Source organism: Poecilia latipinna, unplaced genomic scaffold, assembly GCF_001443285.1.
Source record: "Poecilia latipinna isolate Pla-1442-1.1 unplaced genomic scaffold, P_latipinna-1.0 Scaffold2217, whole genome shotgun sequence".
Lineage (NCBI taxonomy): Eukaryota > Metazoa > Chordata > Actinopteri > Cyprinodontiformes > Poeciliidae > Poecilia > Poecilia latipinna.
The window spans coordinates 46,509-65,103 of NW_015114833.1; the positions used below are offsets into that span (position 1 = coordinate 46,509).

General features: G+C 41.1%; 1 protein-coding gene across 4 annotated transcripts in view; it reads right to left on the minus strand.

Annotated features, from left to right (window-relative positions):
• Nucleotides 1-18,228, minus strand: part of luzp1 (leucine zipper protein 1) — a 38,122-nt gene extending 19,894 nt beyond the window's left edge. For 2 of the 4 annotated variants that reach the window (XM_015018005.1, XM_015018008.1), the window contains exon 1: nucleotides 17,851-18,228. The gene's annotated coding sequence lies outside the window, so the exon portion shown is untranslated. Of the gene's footprint in view, nucleotides 1-17,320; nucleotides 17,744-17,850 lie in introns of those variants that run through there. The other 2 variants (XM_015018007.1, XM_015018009.1) reach the window with 1 other exon arrangement.
• Nucleotides 18,229-18,595: the final 367 nt, after the last annotated feature.

Here is an 18,595-nt window from a genome sequence, read left to right on the forward strand (position 1 = left end):
GATAAATTAGTGTTTTTATGGATTTTTTTTGCTTCATAAATAATGAAAGTTATTTAAAAACTGCAAAAACAAATAAATGCCCACAGTACTTCACACGAAATAAATCCATGAAGCATCAGTGAGCTGATGACGAAGTGCGTGAGGAAGAGCAAACCTCCATGCTTAAACCAACAACAATGAAGTTTGCAGCTGGAGTCGGCGACGCGTTCAGAGGGACGACCCGTTACGGACGGGAAGCTGGAAGTTTGCAGCTCCTCCCGCCACTCAGCGCCTCGTTTCCTCTCTTCTTCTTCTGCTGCTGCTGGACGGCGGCGGCGCTCAGTCAGACCCACAACATCAGAATCTGCTGAATCATTTCACTTTCTCACGCTCAACGCCAATCCCAACATCAGCCGAGCGCCAGATTCTGCTGACGTGTGTGTGTGTGTGTGTGTGTGTGTGTGTGTGTGAAGGTGGAATCAAGGGTTTAATTTTGTTTGTTTAATTTGTTTTTAGAGTTTGTTTGCTTTTATTAATTAAATCAAAATTTAGTTTTTTTTTGTAGTTTTAGTTTTTTCATACTTTGGTTAATTTTTAGGTGCAGGATTCAAAAAGATTAAAATATTGTGATGTGATAACACTCAGATGATAACATTTCCAAAAAGTTTATTAATTATTCCCAACAAGCTTTTGCTGATGTAAATTGTTTGTGTGGGGAAAAAAGTAAAAATCAATTTCACATTAGATCAAAAGGCTAATAAATAGATTCATAAAGATGAAAAGGAAGGATATTAAATCTCTGATTTTAGAATGTTTTAGTTTTAGAAACACACAACATATCTGCAGTTCCAGTTTTCCTCCAGTTGTTGCTTCCAGTTCACCTGCAGCTTGAGTCACAAACTTTGACGCATTTTACTGGTTTTCTACATCATAAACTACAGGAAGCAGAGGATAATTGTGAATTAGAGGGGAAAAAAATGATTCAATCTGAAATGTGTGGCATGCTTTTTTTCTTAAATTCAGTTGGTGAGCATCAGTTCTCAAATCTTGCCACTGATTCTCAGTTGAATGTTGGTTGTTACTTTGACTAGGTCATTCTATTCTTACAATCTTCAGCCTGTAACAGGTTTTGTCAAAAGAGTTTTCCTATATTTAGCTCCATCCTCCTGAAGAGCATCCTCACAGCATGATGCTGCCAACACCAGGCTTGATGGAGGGATGACATGCAGCAATTCCCAACGCAGCGTTTAGTGTTGGTCTCATCAAAAAGTGATGCTAAAAGAATAAATTAATACAAGAAACAGTTTATGATAGTAATGATGGACGCAACGTCGATTTAAAGTTTTTCAGAACAAGAACCAACAGAGAAACCAAAAATCTTTACAACAAAATGAACCTTAAAGTGCCAGAAGGAACGTTTTCAGACATAAACGAGAACTCGAAGGGAGAAGAAGCAACGAGGGAACGTTCCTGGAGAACGTTTCATGGCCTTAAGGCCCATCCTGGCTTTCAGCGGCCAGGCGGGCCGAGCCTGCATGGGAGCCCATTTCCTGTGTGTGATTAGGGGGAGAGCGAGCGTGTGTGTGTGTGTGTTCAGTGGGGTCTGTCGTTGTTTTGTCTGCGAAGGGGGAAAGGAATGCCCAAATCAAACACAGTGAACAGAACGCAAAGGAAGACCAGGGAAAAGCAAAAGAGACAAAAAGACTGAAATAAAATTATTCATTTAGATTTAAGGCATTAAAAGATGGAGGAGCAATGAAAAGTGGAACAGAGTGAATCTTCATCTGCATTCCTGCTGCATTCCTGCAGCGCAGCAAGGTGGGGTCAAACCTTCACCTCTGCGCTCGTCAGATGGAAAACCATTCAGCTCCTGAACTTCACCGTGAACCTGCAGAACCAGCCCTAATGTTTAATAACTCCCAGCTTTTCAAAGCGCCGCCGAGACGTTCACACGCTACCGGCCGTTTCCCAGCAGCTCCTCATTATTCAGCCCCACTGACAGCTAACAATGCCACAGAACGGCTTCAGCAGCTGCGTCACGCGGCGCAGGAACGGCCCGGCGGCCGACTCAGCAGAACCTGGGGGTGCAACACGTGTCGGCTCCCTCTAAACGTCGTTGTATGAGGGATTTTCACGAGAAAAACTAGAGCAGGAGAAAAAATGATGCAAAACTGAGTCAAACTGAGATCCTGTGAAAACGTCGACCTGATCTTTGATTTTCACCATGACTGCTGATCTGGTGGTCAGAAACTCACAAAAACATTTAAAAAATTAAACATATTGTTTTCTCCACCAATTGCTGGTCGACCAGAAGACGGCCATCTTTAAAAAAATCTGACCAGCCAATACTATTTTTGGGGAATTCTGACAAGAGTTGAAACGATTAATAGATAACTGAATTAACCGTAAACCAAGTTAGTAATTGACTGATCGCCAACTGATGTAAGGTCATTTACCAAAAAAAACAACAAAAAAAACAACATATGAAGAGCCGTAATTAAGCCAAAACCAGGAATTTAAGATGAAAACATTTTGGTCTGTAAATATGTTTCAGCCAAAACTCCTAAACGAATTCTGCCATGCGGCATATTAGGCAGTAAAATGTTAATTTTCTTAATTTAAAAAATTAATTGAATTATTGGTTATTTGAATCTTTTAATGTATTTCTGATATTTTATAAGAAAGGCTTAAATTACATGAAGGATGTGCGCAATGTGCCTTTTATCCAATTAATCTGAAAAAAAAATCAATAACTTAATCAATTACTAAGATAATCGATAGTTGCAGCCCTAATAAACTTTTAGTTTGACTGAGAAAAATTCATACCTGACACACCAAGTTTGTTGACCCCCTAGTGGCCCAATCGATTAGTGCACCCCGAGATTTGCCCCATCAGAGCCAACAGGCTGTAGCAACAACAACACTCTTCAGTGTGGAAGTTGTTCCTGGAGGAAGAAGACCTAATGTCGGCCATTTTCAGCATCAGTGTTGTTTCAAGGTCAGAGGAAGCACAAAGGCTGCATTTAAAAAGCTAACATGTTCCACCGTTCAACCCAAAGAGGGCAGCACTGAGAGGTTTTAGGCAAAATAGTCAATTAAACAAATTTACATGAAAATGAATATAAACTCAGACTGTTTATCTTCAGTTCATTTGGGGGATTTAGTAATACGTTGCAGAGGAAATCCCAGCTGTCCGATCGGGGTTAGTTGGTTAAGTTTTACATAAACTGCAGAAACTGGCCACAAAGTTCAGATCTTTGCATTTCTAGCAGTTTGAGAAGAAGAGATGTTTTTTTTTAAAGAACAGTTTCGTTGCTTGTTTTTTTCCATAGTACAACTTTCACCCTGAGCATTTAAGGTGAAACTGATGCAACTGCTTCCCGTTTTGTTTCTAAGTTCAAACATTAGAAACAGCAGCAACGCGCCGGCCACATTAGTGTGGTAGGAATTAATTAAAGAATTAATAACCAGCGCATTGTGCCGTCAGTTCCCACACACTTCCTTGTTTTGTGTGAGCATGCCGGACTCTGCCCATGCAGACGGAGTCATTCCCCGACTGGCAGAGCAGAAGCGATTGGCTGCTGCCGTTTCCTTTTAAGGCAGCCATGTCTCAGTGCTCAGGCTGGGAGCTCAGCTGCAGATAAAACCCTAATTCAACCACATTCTTCTGAGAGATCCACACCTACAGAGGAAACGGGAGAGAACTGCCAAGTCATGCAGGGATGAGAAAGTTTTCAGAGTGTGGCTCGGCTCTACTACTCAATATTACCGTTTCTTAACTGGTCAGGACTGGAGGGGCAGGAGAGGAGCAGGAAGACGCCACAAAACAGCAAGAAAAGGCAACAAACACCAAACTTTTCCTTCCTTACGCAGAGAGTAAAGAAGCCAACACTAGTTGCAATAAGCAATAAATCAATTAATCACATGATAAATTAAAATAACTCAATTTCCATTTTCTTGATTTATCGTTTTTCTCTTTCTACCAAAAGCTGGATGATAAAGTCTTCAGTCTGGTCTCAATTAAACCAACAAAAAACAGTCATAAGAAGGAAAATATGACTGTAGTGCTGCTAATAAAATACATTTAATTAAAAAATGATCAATAAAGATGGTGGATTATATGAAAGCAGGAGTTTTGGTTATTTTCTGCGTTGGAGAAAATAATCTGAATGCAGGTGTGGAAACAAATGTCGCTGGTCATTAATTTAAAGGGTTAAAGGAACATTTCAAAATTATTTCCACTATCTTATTCTAAAGCAAGAATGATTATTCACCACTGATAAACATTTAGAGACTCCCAACAAATTACCTGAAGGGTCAGATGGTGCAAAACTCAGAGAAGTGGCAAAAACAAAAAAACTCTTTAGAAAGCTAAATGAAACTGAATCCACCTGACGAAATGAAGTTTCAGTAAATCCAGAGAAAACAGACGCAGAGAAAGAGACAGAGGCGTCTGCAGGCCGGATAATGAAATATGCCTGGTATTCAGCTGTGTTTGTGCATGAATGAGCCACTCTGTGACTTAGGAGTGTTTAAGGGATTCCTGTGGAGGCTTCAGTGTCTGCATGAGTCCACAGGTTATGATTTTCTCAGCGCTCACCTCCTTGCTGCAGCTGTCCCAAGGTTACCTTTTGTAGCTCCGCAGACGGAGGCGAAGAGACGATGAAGGGAGAGTAGAGGGACAAAAAGATACAGATTGCACTTCCACACCCCTAAAATCAGCCATTTACAGATTAATCAATTAAATAATGCATAAAAAATCGTTACTCTGTAGAGTAGCTAACCCCTTACTCAACTTTTATTTGCAGATGAGACGAATACATCGGTTCTCAACGACGCTAGCTTTATGTTTCTGAGCAAATTGTAACTTTTTCATGTAAATAAGCATAAAGCCGCCTCAGTGCTGCCCTCTGTGGGTTGAACTGTGGCTACTGCAGTTGGATTTTCCCATTGGTCCAACTTGGTTAAACCCCATGTTTGGGACAAAACCATCTCACTCAGAGACGCCCCCTGGTGGTGAGTCAGGAGTTGGAGTTGCGAGCGATGGCACTGATCGGTAGCATTTATTTAAAATGTGAACACCGAGTGGAGCGGGTTTCCTCTCCTGCAGGCGAACGACAGACCAGCTGCGTTTTCATCGACTGAAACTGAACAGATCAGAAGTACAAACATGCATTTACTTAATGGAAAAACTGGAGCTTTCTGATAAAAAGTTGTATCAAAATTGGTGTTTTTTGCAAAACTGAAATGAAAATACTTTTTTGCATCAGTCCAGGTTATTTCTAGCAACTTATTGGTAGATCACTGCTCATTTATTTCGACTGATGTGCGACTGATGGTGCATGTCGCTATTAAAGTTCAATAACAGAAAAAGTAACTAAATAAAAAAAAATTCAGAAAAGTTGCTTAGTTGGCAACAATTAACCCCTTCCATTTATCCCCACTCTTGGCCACGCCCCCTGTGGCTCTTGGCTCCACCCACTTTGGATAAATTTTTCAAAATATGTCTGTGGGGGAACTACGCTTTCAAATAGGGGTTAGTTGAGGTTTAAATGTCGCAAAATTCAGGCTAACACAGTTTCCCAACCTTCTCCACATCTTTCCACAACACAACCATAACTTTAAAGTCAAAACGCCAGAGAAATACGCAGTTTTTGTTTTTTTAAATTCGGCAAGAAGAAGTTTCATGAGTGCAAGTAAAAGCAGCTTCACCAAGTCTATTTTTATGACCTTGCAGCAGCGTTGTGCTGGTGCAGTCAGATAATCAGCAGAAAGGAAGCGCAATAAGTAACCCTGGCACCGAGCGGAAACCTGGAAACCCGGCCTGCAGATGCCCTTTAGGAGCGCAGAGAGATAACAGCAGGCAAAAGAAAGAAAGAGCAGAGAAATATGGAAGAGAAAACATTTTCTTGGCTTGAAAACTTATCCTAACATGAATGGCTTCAGAGTCCAGACCCGCCTGCTAAAATACAGAACAGGGGAGACAAACTCATCGACAGGACAGAGAACCAGCATTCCTCTCTGTGAGAACATGAATGTTTTTACGATCACAGGGAATAAAATCCGCAGGAGGAATTTTATTCAACGAGCCGCAGACAAGAAACTAAAACGTGTGAAAATCATTGTGGGAATTCCTCCAACTGTTCACAGAGAAGATCTGAACACGAGCAACGAACAGAGACTCAAACAGTTGTTCTCTGCCAGCTGATTAAAGCTCTGGTTATTCAGTTCATCAGATTGCCGAGAAACGGAGGAAACTACACAAAAACCTCTGAAGACACTGAGAAACTTCCTTCTTCATGAAACGTAAAGAAAAATGGAGGCGTCAGATTTCAGCGGTTGGACGATTTTTTTGTTTTGTCTTTGGCTAAAGACCAAGAGCCATTTCTCCTGCTAGCCGCTAGCGCTAGGCTAGCATGTTTGTTTTGACTGTATTTACCCAGAATGCCCTGCGCTGTAGTCCACTTTCTGCATTTGGAGCGGTCTCTGATCTGCATATGAATTCAAACTGAAATAGAATTCACTTAAATCCAGGCTGAGGTTTTTAGGACCAGAGGTCAGAGGTCAATTAGTGTTCACACCTCACCAAATGAACCGGACATTCTGGGCAAATGACCTGGAGTCGGGTTAAAGTGAACTGAACCAGGCTGGGGTGAATGCACCCTAAGGATGAACCCGGTCCTCCAAAAGCAGGAAGCAAACAGTGCATCCTGGGTAAAAACAATCAAAACAAACATGCTAGTCTAGTGCTAGTGATAGAAAGACTAGAGAGAAATCCTCCATCTTGTTTCCATCTGGTGAAGAAGGAAGTTGCTCTCAGTGTCTTCAGAGGTTTCCTGTCGTTTCCTTCAGTGGTTCTTCGTGCAGCGCCCCCACAGGCCAGGAGGGGAACAGGTTGGTTTGACTCAGAGCCACAGCAGCTGGAGGTGGAGCAGATGTTCTGGTTCCAGTAGAACCGGGTCGACTGGACCATCAGGTGTGAAAACATCTTTACTCCCCACAGCGTCTTTGAGTTTTGTTGCTGAACACCTCCATCTCTTCATGAACACAGTGAACTCATCTTCTTAAAGGAGGATATTTCTCAGTCACAAAGCTCAGATCGTCTCTTCCTCTACAACCTCGCAGTGACCTCAGCGAACCGCCAGGCCCTGAACTGCCAGCACATCATTCTGAGGCCAACCAACAGCAAATAACAGAGTCTAATACTTTAAACCGAGGCAGAAGTGACCGGAAAGCCGCAGAGGCCAGGCTAGTAGAGGTCCAGTCCAAACCCGGTGCTGGATGAGGGAGTTTGGGTCAACATGTAGCCGTTTATGGACGTTACTGAGGTTGGCTCGGTGGGGGGGCGTCACAGCTGTGCGTTTCTGCCCTGGTGTGAGGCGGCGTTTTTATAACCGTTCACCATGTTGGTGGGTTGATTTGTGGGTCAGGACTCCGTGGAGTTGAGTCCCACCTGCACCACCTTCAGAAGATGATGTTCGGCTTTCTTCTGCCCACGCTTGGAGAATGCACCGTGAACCAGACGGAAAAGGCTCCTGAAATATGCCAAATATGCCCCTTCCCTCCCTTCCTGGAGATGGAGCCCACCCATCTCCCCCCAACCCGAGGAATTCCTCACAGCATCAACACACACTGAAAATCACAGATGACCCACTCACACAGAAAATGTGGAGGCATTAATACCACAAGTTTCCACCCAGCTGACCCAGACATGCCTTTTAAGGCTAAGCAGTTCAGATTTCTCTTTTCATTACGTTCCAAAAATACTCCTGGAGCGGAGGAGCGGCGGGGCGGAGGGGCGGTGTGGGGGGGTCTTCTGTTAAGTGAGGTGAAGGACCAGGAGACAGCACAACCAGATAACAATCACAGGGCCGGTTAATGAAGAAAAAGCACTTTGAGAAAATAAAGTGTCCCAGGAATTCACAAGCAACGTGAAAACGCCGCGCTCCCTTCCTCCACTTCCTCCCACAGGCGTTTGAAGTCTGCTTCCTTTGCACCTCTTCCATGTTTTGTTTTGGTTTTTTTCACAGGGTCAACTTGGCAGCCATTTTTGACAGGCCAATGAGAGCAAAGCAGACAAATTTATGGGCTGCAGTTTGCAAAAATACACAAAGATTTACAGCAATAATTTATTACAGTGGAAAAAAGACACATTTTGACCATGTTATTCATTCATTTATAAATGTCAGTTTCAAACTAAATATTTAATTAGAAAGCTAAATATTTAGCTTCAAAGTAAATATATAGCTTCAACATAAACTTTATTTATAAAGACTTTAAAACCAGGANCAGCTGAAACAAAGTGTTGAACATCAGGACATAAGATAAAAAACAGCTTGGGATCAATTATCCAGATATTTGGTTCCAAACGAAGCTAAATATTTATTTACACTTATAAATATTATTTTGCTTGCTAACTAAATATAACTTTAGTTTCTAAACTAAATATTTATCTTGGAGCTAAACATTTGCAAACTAAGTAAATATTTAGTTTGAAACTGACATTTATGAATGAATGAACAACAAGGTGAAAATATGAACCCTCTTCTTTCCCTCTCATGCTAAATAAGCCAAATTATCACTGCTAAATACTGAATGTGAAAAACCCCAAAACACAGAGGGGGAGTTTTAGTCCCGACTGGAAGCTGAACCATAGTAAAAATATTCGCCTGCTGCGGCTCCCTGGTGCCGGTTTGTTAAGTCTCCAGCCTACTGTCTCTCAGATAAGAGTTCTCCAGATTTTATCCTCCTCTCTGAACAATTCACCATAAGAATCCTCACACTATGAACTCACACTGAGGCTGCAGACTTTGCCATCACTGCGTCACTGATAGCAGCTCTCCAACGATAACGTCACCACTCCACTCCACCTTCTGCTGCTGTTTTCACACATCGAACTGGAAAAGAACATAACTGTGGTGCACTTCAAGCCTGAACAGAGCTGAAAGGTTGCAAACATGATGATGCACGCCCTTTGAATGATCAGAACTAAACCCTATTCATGCAATTCAACCTGACAGTACAAACAACAAGGCTACTGTAGCAGAGTGACCCACATTGTTGGTCAATACAGTCCAAACTCCAACCATGTGAGGCCTGATTAAACATTATCACAGCAACTATCAGTCACTCGCACATTCTTCCCAGCAGTGTGCAGCAAACTATGGGGGAAAGGAGGAGGAAGAGGCCACAGGCCTGCCGTGAAGACAGAAGGTTTTAAATCTAGACGCATTTGGTTTACTAAACACTTTACAGATCAGGAGGTAACTCCGACCAGGAACCGTTTCCTCTAAAGCTCAACAACTAAACAAACCAAAGTGAAGATGATCCACCAATGTCTGGACCCGATGCTGCGACATCTTTGTCATGTTCTTATAATCCCACATCAGACACTCTGGGAACCCAAGCAGCAGGATAGTCATCTGGTTTCAGGAAGCGTGCTAATAAATCCTGATAGGAGGAGGACGTTTGGATGGATGCTACTGGTGAGCATTACATAACATGGAGATAAGTCTTGCAGTGAGCGCTCATCTGTTTTTACAGCTTTTCGTAAATCATCTGAATCCTACGGTGGCTGACAGGTGCAAACGTGCAGCGAACAGTGAAACGCAATGCAAACACATGAATGAAACTCCAAAATGCAAAAACAGAAAAACACTTCAACCACAGGAAGTAGAAGCAAAAAGGGAAAACACTGCAAATAAAAAAAGTTGCAAACTCTGAAGCAGAAGTCCTCCAGACCAGTAGGGGGAGTCTGGAGTTGGTAGTAGTACCCATCTAAATATCCTGATGTTTTTGCACATTTCAAAAAGACATGAAGTATAATTCATCTATCCCTTCTTTCCTCCAACTTTCTTCTTGACATCCTATTAAATCACAACATACCATCTTTACTGAGAGTCTGGTCCCAGACGATTTGATGGTCGACTCCCCCTAGTGGCATGGGGGACTTGTGTTTTAGCAAGGTTGCAGCGTTGCATACTTGGTGTGTTTAGTATTTGTGGAGTTTTACCCTTCGCTCTCATTTCCTGTTGTTGCAGGTTTTGTTTGCAGAGTTTTTCTGTTTCATTTGCGTTTCTGTATTTGTCTGTTTTGGAGTTTGCATCATTCATGTGTTTGTAGCTTTGCTGTGGTTAAATATGAATCCTTTCTATTCCATGTCTTGTAGCCGTGCAAATATGGTTAAATAGTCAGAAATGTCAATCAGGTAACTTCTAAATGTTTTATTTAGGAGGAAAGATTAGCGCATGCTTCACCTGTTAGACATGTTCCTTCTATTATACACCTGCATTCTGATTTACATCCTTTTTTCACAATGAACCCAAATCAAACACACGGCAGTGCACTGAATTTCAGAGTTGTGTTAGTGAACAGATTATTTGGTGAAAACAATTCCCGATTCATCTGCTCATGTAACGTGTTGGATAACTACCCAGTGGCTCAATCAAATCCTCCACAGGTCAGTAAGGAGGAGATATGTCAGTTTGGAAGCTGGCTTATTTGGAAAGCAGTTATGCAACGTTTCAGAGGAGAAACTATTACAGAAGACAGGAGATAAAATGCAGTCAGACATAATAAATCCAAAGAATCTCTGCATGCAGCGTCTTTAGTGTTGCTGCAGAAGCAACAGAAAGCAGTTTGGGTAATATTTAATGCAGCTCTTAAATTACAAATAAAAAATTTGATAAAAACAGATTCTGCATTTTGGTTTTAGAAATCCAGTTATATACCAGAACAAAAAACTCCATAAAACTTTCAACAAACTAAAATCAGACAAACATTTCTATAAAAACAGAGAGGTTCATGCTTTGACATGACCGGAGTGAGAGCGAACATCACTCTGTCATGCAAACTCTGGGCTGAAAAAGTACTTCTAGTTACAGCTCAGTGAGAGAAGGACGCAGAGTCTCTGGTATCTGATGACAGATCTACCTGGACGGGAACAAAAGCAAGCAAAAGTGCCCCAAGACGCAGAAATACCTGCACAGACGACACATTCTATCTACTTTATATCTGTTTTTATTACTACGAGTTACTCTATGTGTAAAACTGTCACTTTGCTACTGCACTGATATAAAGATAAACAGAAGGAAGAAATGAGGAAAAAGCAACACTTTTACAGTTACGATTGGACAGTGGACAAAATGAAATGCTTGCATGATTACCACAATCATTTCTGATTGCTAAAATTAAATTACCATGAAAACAAACTTGACTGCCGTTAAAAACTGATGTTGCAAAGGGATGAAAAATGATCCAACATTTGCTGAAAATTTATTATTGTTTTTTTCATATTCAGACATCCATGCAAAGTAAAATAATTACAAAACATTTCAACAGATTTGGTTGCAAGTAGGAATATTGATTAAAATACGACTCTTCTCTCCACTCCAGCAAAGTTAAAAAATAACTGATTATTTATTATTCCATTAATAATCAGTTACTAAAATTGGTTTGAAATACCAGAAAGGGACGAATAATAGGAAAAACATTAAAAAAATTAAAAAAGCATTATTACTAGAACATATTCTTAAACTACAAATACACCCCGTGTTAAGAGAAAAGGATCCGTGACTCTAGTTTAGAGAGTTTGTTTTTTTCTCACTGTCCATCAAATGCAGAAGACATCAATGTTATCAGAGGAGCCTCCAGCTGGACTTTGGACTTGATGCATGTCAAAACATGCAGAAATGAGTCAAAAATTCACCTGCAGCAGCCGCTATGGCTACCTAGCAGCTAACAGTGGCTAGGCTAACGTTTAGCTGGATGTTGATGCAAAGTATTCAAAAAGTGCTACGAAAAACAACGAGAAAATAAAATGACTGCTCAGACAAATTAAATGTAGTGAATTATTTACAAGGTTTCCTGTAGAGACACGTTTTGCTCATGCAGAGTCTTTCTGGCGTCCAGCCACCTTCCTCTGACTTTCCTGAAACCGAAGGCGCTCCAGCTGGCCTGCGCTGTGTCAACACAAACCTCTGTCCAGGATGCGGCTCCGCACTTTAATGCGTTATCTCACAAACACACACACACACACACACACACACACACGCACACACACACACACACACACACACACACACACACAAAAGGACGTGAGTGGGCTTTTACACAACGCTACGTGGGAAACATCATGATTCATCACTGCTATTTCAAGCAGGTCCGAGTTTGTAACATCACTCTGCATCCTCCGCTGCGCTATTCCTGGTCTGACGGCGAACCGAGGCTAAAACCTGGACCGCCAATAAACCCAAACACCATCCGGTCCTAAATCCAGCCAACGTATCGATTGCAGCCAATCAGGCAGGATGTGCTGCAGCAGGAGTATTCAGGGAAACATGGCTGTGAGTTACATTAGTGACATTTACTTTACTAATTATTATGAAGTATTTTTACTCTCACTTGAGTTAAACTTCAGGATTTTCTACCCACTGAATGAAAAACAAACCAAATATCCACCAGACACAAACACACACCTGCAGTTATTGTTCAAGTTTCTGACGTTTTTTATTGGAAGAAACTGATTTGGAAACATTTTGTAATTTTTTTTACTTGTATTAATTACTGCCATTTTTAAATATTAAATGATTGATACTACAGCACTTCCAGATGTTGGATGTTTAAGAAACTGGCTAAACTCTCTCAGTATTGAGGGTTAATAATGTGACTAAGAAGATTTACTCTAATTAATTTTTCCACCAGCCGCCATTAAAACTTTGAAATTTGTTAAATTTTACAACAATCTCTTTTTAAAGTGATCAGTAAATGTAACATGCATTGTTTCATGCAGTCAAGCTTGATCCACTGGGAATATATGGTCAAACTCGTGTTGCGTATTTAGCTGTGCGGCAGACATTTTTCTACCTGGAAGTGGGCGTGGCCTATTCCAAGTGACTCTTATAGAGCATTTAAAGGTTTTGGGGTTTTTTGCCCTAATTTTCCAGTAACAGGCGGAGCAGGTAACTGGTCCTGAACGCTGCCAGTTCTGTACTAAATAATTAGTCTGATGTGAAACTCAGATGATAAATGCTGAAAAATCATCATAATTTACAAAAATAAAGGCTTTGAAACAGTCAGTCTTTGTGAGAAGAAACTGAAATAAATGAACTTTGACTAATATTCTAATTTATTGAAGACTTGGTGGCGTTTGGGTCGTGTTCTGGTACTGAAGGTTTAATTCTCGCTCACTGTGAGGGATTGCTGCAGGTCAAGGATTGGATGCAATCTGCTCAGGTTCCTCAGACAGAAACTAATTAATTAATTTGAATAATAAACTGAAATTGACTGCAATGTGTGATAACTGAGATCATATTATAATGGATGTAACTAGGGGCGAAACAATAACTGTAGTTGCAGACTATAAAAGAAGATTTGCTGAAAAAAGAAGTAATCAAGTCAAAATGTGCAAAAAAAGAAGCAAACATTCAAGATTAAAACCCTTCTGTGAATATAAATATTTTTCACCCAGAACTCCTGCAGTGGCCATTTTAAATCTCATGTTAACAACCTTTTCTATTCAATTATTTATCAATTAATCAAAAAAAGTCAGATTATCCCTGCGATGTGTGGCTCATCTCTCCACATGTTGACATCAGAGGTATTTCTTAAGTTAAGGAAAAATTACCTTGACATAAAAAAAACATTTTATTTATTTCCACTGCAGGCAACTCTTAAGTTCTTCCAGCTCTAAAAGATTTTAAACAAAATCACTTTTTCTACCCACTTATTAGCAGCCCTGGGAAGCCGGCAGCCATGTTCTGAAGTTTCACATGTATCTGCCACTCTGACAGCGGCGTCATGCAGAGTGGCAGGAACTTTACCACCGACTTTCCCAGCGGTCTGATTCTCCCAGGCAGAAAGCCTCAATATTTAAATTTAATCCCCAGAGCGGTTATTCAGCCGCTCGGTAATCCCCAGGTCCAGAGCTTAGGCTGATAATGACCCTTATTGGACACCCGTAATGATAAGTTTTTGGTTTCACCCAGAGCAGCATGGGCGGTTTCACAGGGCGCTCTCCGGAGGGGAAACCAATCAGAAGACAAGATGGGACAAACGTAGCAACTCCTGGATTAAAATCTCTTAATTTATTGGCATTAAAATCTCTCCATAGACAGGAGGTGGCTGCAGTTATCATACTGCTGTGTAACACACGAGAGCATGTGCTGGAAATCATTCCTCCTTACAGTCAGTTTAACCAAACCCAAGCTGGAGTATAATTTCCCAGGATTGAAAGGCCTGGTTGAAGCTGTAATCAGGGGGAAAATTAGGCATCTCACTCTTGATTTTCCCAAAAAGCTGCTGCCATTTCCCCCCACAAATGCTGTAATAAAATACCAAAAGAAAGCCTTTTCCCACATCTACCCTCGCGACTAGCTGCCATGCAGCGGCCCATGCCCAGACTATAGCGGCTGGCATAATCTGCAGCAGGCTGGGAGGCGAGTCTTACTGAAAAGTCATCAGGGATTTTTTTTTCCCCCCATTTTTTTGTCTCCCTTCATGTCTGAAACAGGTCAAGGCAGGTCCCCTCCGTCTCCCTTCCCTCCCTTGTGCTGCTCTTTACGAGCCCCACCTGGCACATTAGTCCTCCACCAACCACTGCAGCCAGCCTTCATGCTGCTGCAGCTGCTGCTGCAGCATGTGCCCGCCTTCATGCGCCCGCCTTCATGCGCCCGCCTTCCAGCCCTGGGCATGTACCGTTCAGACTGACACCTTGTTTCTGTAGGCCACGCATCGCGGCACTTTCAATCTCATGTGAGCAAAATGCAAACACAGATACTCAAACAGAAAACGCTCCGCAGAGTGTTTACTCTGAATATCAACTTCTAACCTGATGAGTCAGGTTAATCCTCCCAGGTTAAATGCTTAACCAGCAAGCAAAAGTGACTGACTGCAAAAAGACAACAATTAACCCATCGCCCCCTGATTTAAAGAAAAGCAACCAACACATAATAATAATAGTCAACTAATTTAATAAATGATTACTCATTAACTGGAGCACATGGACTCAGAAAGCAACTTGTGGAGCTATATTAAAACCAAAACTGCACAAAAAGTGTATAAATATGTATCTGGTTCAAATTCACTAAAGGAAATTATTCCATCTTATGCAATGAATCTTTATTTTCTTATTTTATTCATTAATATTGTACAAAAAATCTTAAGAGGTTAAATAAAAAATCTGTAGAATGTGATTTTTTTTTATCCAAATAGATTAATCATCAAAATAATCGATTACTAAAATAATCATTAGTTTCAGGCCTACTTGCCACATCCAGCCTTTAACCTACAAGAAACATGTTTCTCCAAGTTTCTTCATATTATTCATTTATTTTATTTATAAAATTTGGTAGCTACTTTAGAGTAGTTACCATTAATATCTTTACTTTGTGAATATTAAGTATATTAATGCTTAACATGAATAGTTTAAATTATTAGAGTTGCAAATAAATTCTTGACAGTAATTACCGGGTCTTTAAGTTTTTTCTTTTAATTATTTCTGCTTAAGTGAAGCAAATATTCATAGCTTTTTAGCTTGTAGCACATTTAACCTGATTATTAGCTCCTTTAAATTTATGGTAAAATTGTACAACAGGGAAGGGGGAAAAAAAATCAGATTTTGTTGTGTTTTATAATCTGGCTCAGCATAACTTATAAATATTACAAACATTTTGGCTTGAACAATATGATGGTGAGAAAATAGGATATTTTGCTTTAGTTTATCATGATGTGTGAAAGTTACATGAATATAAAACCTAATCTTTCTGTAAATTTGAAGTATTGTGCCAGATGGGAAGCTTTTGACAGATTTCATCTTCTGAAACATTTGAGTTGACGGATCTTTAGTGTTTTACCAGTTTGACCAGTGATCCATGATGAATCAAGTTACAGAAAGTCCAGTAATTATTGTCATTAGAGCCGTGACCGGGTAAATCTGTTTAAATTTTCCATCTTATTGTAGTTTCTTTCCATTCCCACCAGTCATAAAACTAAATTCAGGAAACTTTTAACCTTCCAGGAAAATCCTGTACCTGTACCTACCATACAGGTAAGGGATTTACCATGACATGCTGTCGTGCCACTTTTTCTTCTTCCTCCTCCTAATCATCTCCTTTTCTGACAAGAAGATTTTGGGGATTTACTTTCCCTGACTTTTGTGATTGGAGGCGCGGACTACAGGTGCATGCATGGTGAAGCCAACAAGTAGGACCAAAAACATCTAACAGCAACACCAAATGGTTGCTATGCTAACCAAGCGGTTAGCATTGGTTAGCATAGGGAGGTTAGGGAGGTATGAACACAGAATCAAACTCTGGACCGCCTACAAACCTCAGTATCGGTTCGGTTGAAGTGAACTCTGGTATATGTGAACGCCACGCAGACCAGAGACCGCTCCAACAGCAGGAAGCAGAACACAGCACTGGGCATTCTGGGTAAAAACAACCAAAACAAACATGCTAATCTAGTGCTAGCGGGAGAAATTACTTGTGGGCCTTTGCTAAAGACAAAAGAAAAATCCTACAACCGGTAAAATCTGATGCCACTCCACTTCATTTTTGTTTACGCTTCCTAAAGAAGGAAACAAAGTCTATCAGGTGGAAAAACACCTGAAATCATCTTAAACTGCAAGTTTTACCAGAAATCTATGTTCTGAGCAGTACAAGTGAACAACTTTGGAGGAATTTAATTAAAACAAGGAGGAAAACCTATGAAAATACACAAGGTCGTACTGGAATAAACCAATTTGTTGACTTATTCCTTATGTGACGTTACCAGATTTATTTAATTTAGAAATAAGAAAATAGCAAAACTAAAATAAAAATTGACCATGGAATCTTGTTCCATATGTGACAGTCCATAGTTAATGTAAGCTTGGTTGATTTTACAGAAAAACCTGGCATGTAGCTTTAAGTAGAGTTACAATAATTTTGCAATATTCTGAAGTACTATTGTGATAATGATAAAAAAAAATTATGCCAAAAAACAACTATTGCTTCTTTGTTAGGTAAACTGTATGGCAGAAACAAACAAATGCTGTTCCTGAAAATCATTTCTATTTAAATTAAGCTTCTTCAGGATGCTGCATGCTTAAGAAGTGTGATTCAGTAAACTGTATACAGAGACTTTGTTTAACCATATATATTTTTGATTTACTGAAAACTCTGAGCAAAAACAATAGTAAAAATAACATTTTGGTCAGATTTTCAAACTTTTACTGAAATTTATCATGAAAACAATAAATCAAAATTACCATCATGACAATAATATCGTACCGTTTATCTCGATAATCGTACCGTTTATCTCGATAAATGGTACAATGGGGACATTTTGGATAAGGAAGTACCTGTAATCTTAATTTCAACAGGAGTTCAGAAACTGAAAGGAATCTCCAGAAAAACCCCGGTGACCCAGATGACGGGGAAACCCAGAAACAGTCCAGGAGCATTCTGCCTGGGCTCAGAAAAAGCCAAACATCAGCCAGCAGAACAGCAGCAAGCAGCAGCCTGCGCTTCATTACGGTCTTCTTTCCAGCAACATCAAATGCAGCGGCCCGCGGTGACGTCGCGCTGACGTTTAACTAAAGTCAACATGAAATAAAAGCACCAAACCGGGAGAAAAACACCAGAATCCCGCATGTAGTCGGGATATAAAATGTCCCAGCCACCTGGGCTTTCATCTGCAAACCTGGATGGGTTCCCTTCAGAGCGGAGAAGAAGAAGGAGGAGGAGGAGGAGGAGAAGGTCGAAGACGCGGAGGAAGGCTAGAAAACTTGCCGCAGTTCAGACTCTGCAGTCCCAACTGACTGGGTCCAACTCGGGAACCCGAACACACATTCCCCCCCACAAACACGCTTCATTCCGGGCCCAGATTTACCTGAACGGCTCCCCCGCCGGGTCACAAAAGAACCTCGGATTAATCCACAAAGTTCAGGCGGACGGCAGGCGACACGAACCGGGACAAGTTGCTCCACATATTTCCCAGGCTGGACCGGAGGAAGAGGAGGGGGCTGTTTATTCTGCCTCAGTCCCGCTCCTTCGCGCTGGTTCTTCCCCTCCCTGGTCCGTTTGAGATCAAACCATCACATTCCACCGCGTCCTTAACAATGAAAAAAGGTGGGCTTTCCTTTTCTGCCGCCGGAGGACCCACCCCTCGGGATGACTCTGCCCGGCCTGACCGCAGAGAGAACGCCCTTCCCGGCTCAGACGGCCCGCCCCTCTCTGCCTCTGAGCGGCCGCCAGGGTTCCTACAGGTTTTACTCTGCCTCAGTCCAACAAACATCCACATTTACACACTTAGCGCACTTAACTGGACGGATATGACGTCACACATACGGAGAATGATGAAGGAATGAAAGTCCAGAGAAGATTTTAAATATGGAACCTAGAAAAACAACTAGAGAAAGGAAACATGGATGGATGGATGGATGTTCCACTTCCATAAAGTGAGCTTGTCCCCCGCTCACTTTGACACGTGAACATATTTTTGCCAGTAATGGAGGTTCATATTGCAATAGCTGAAAGTTGCCCCAGGTTGCTGAAAGTTGCCCCAGATTGTTGAAAGTTTCCCCAGGTTGCTGAAAGTTGCCCCAGATTGTTGAAAGTTTCCCCAGGTTGCTGAA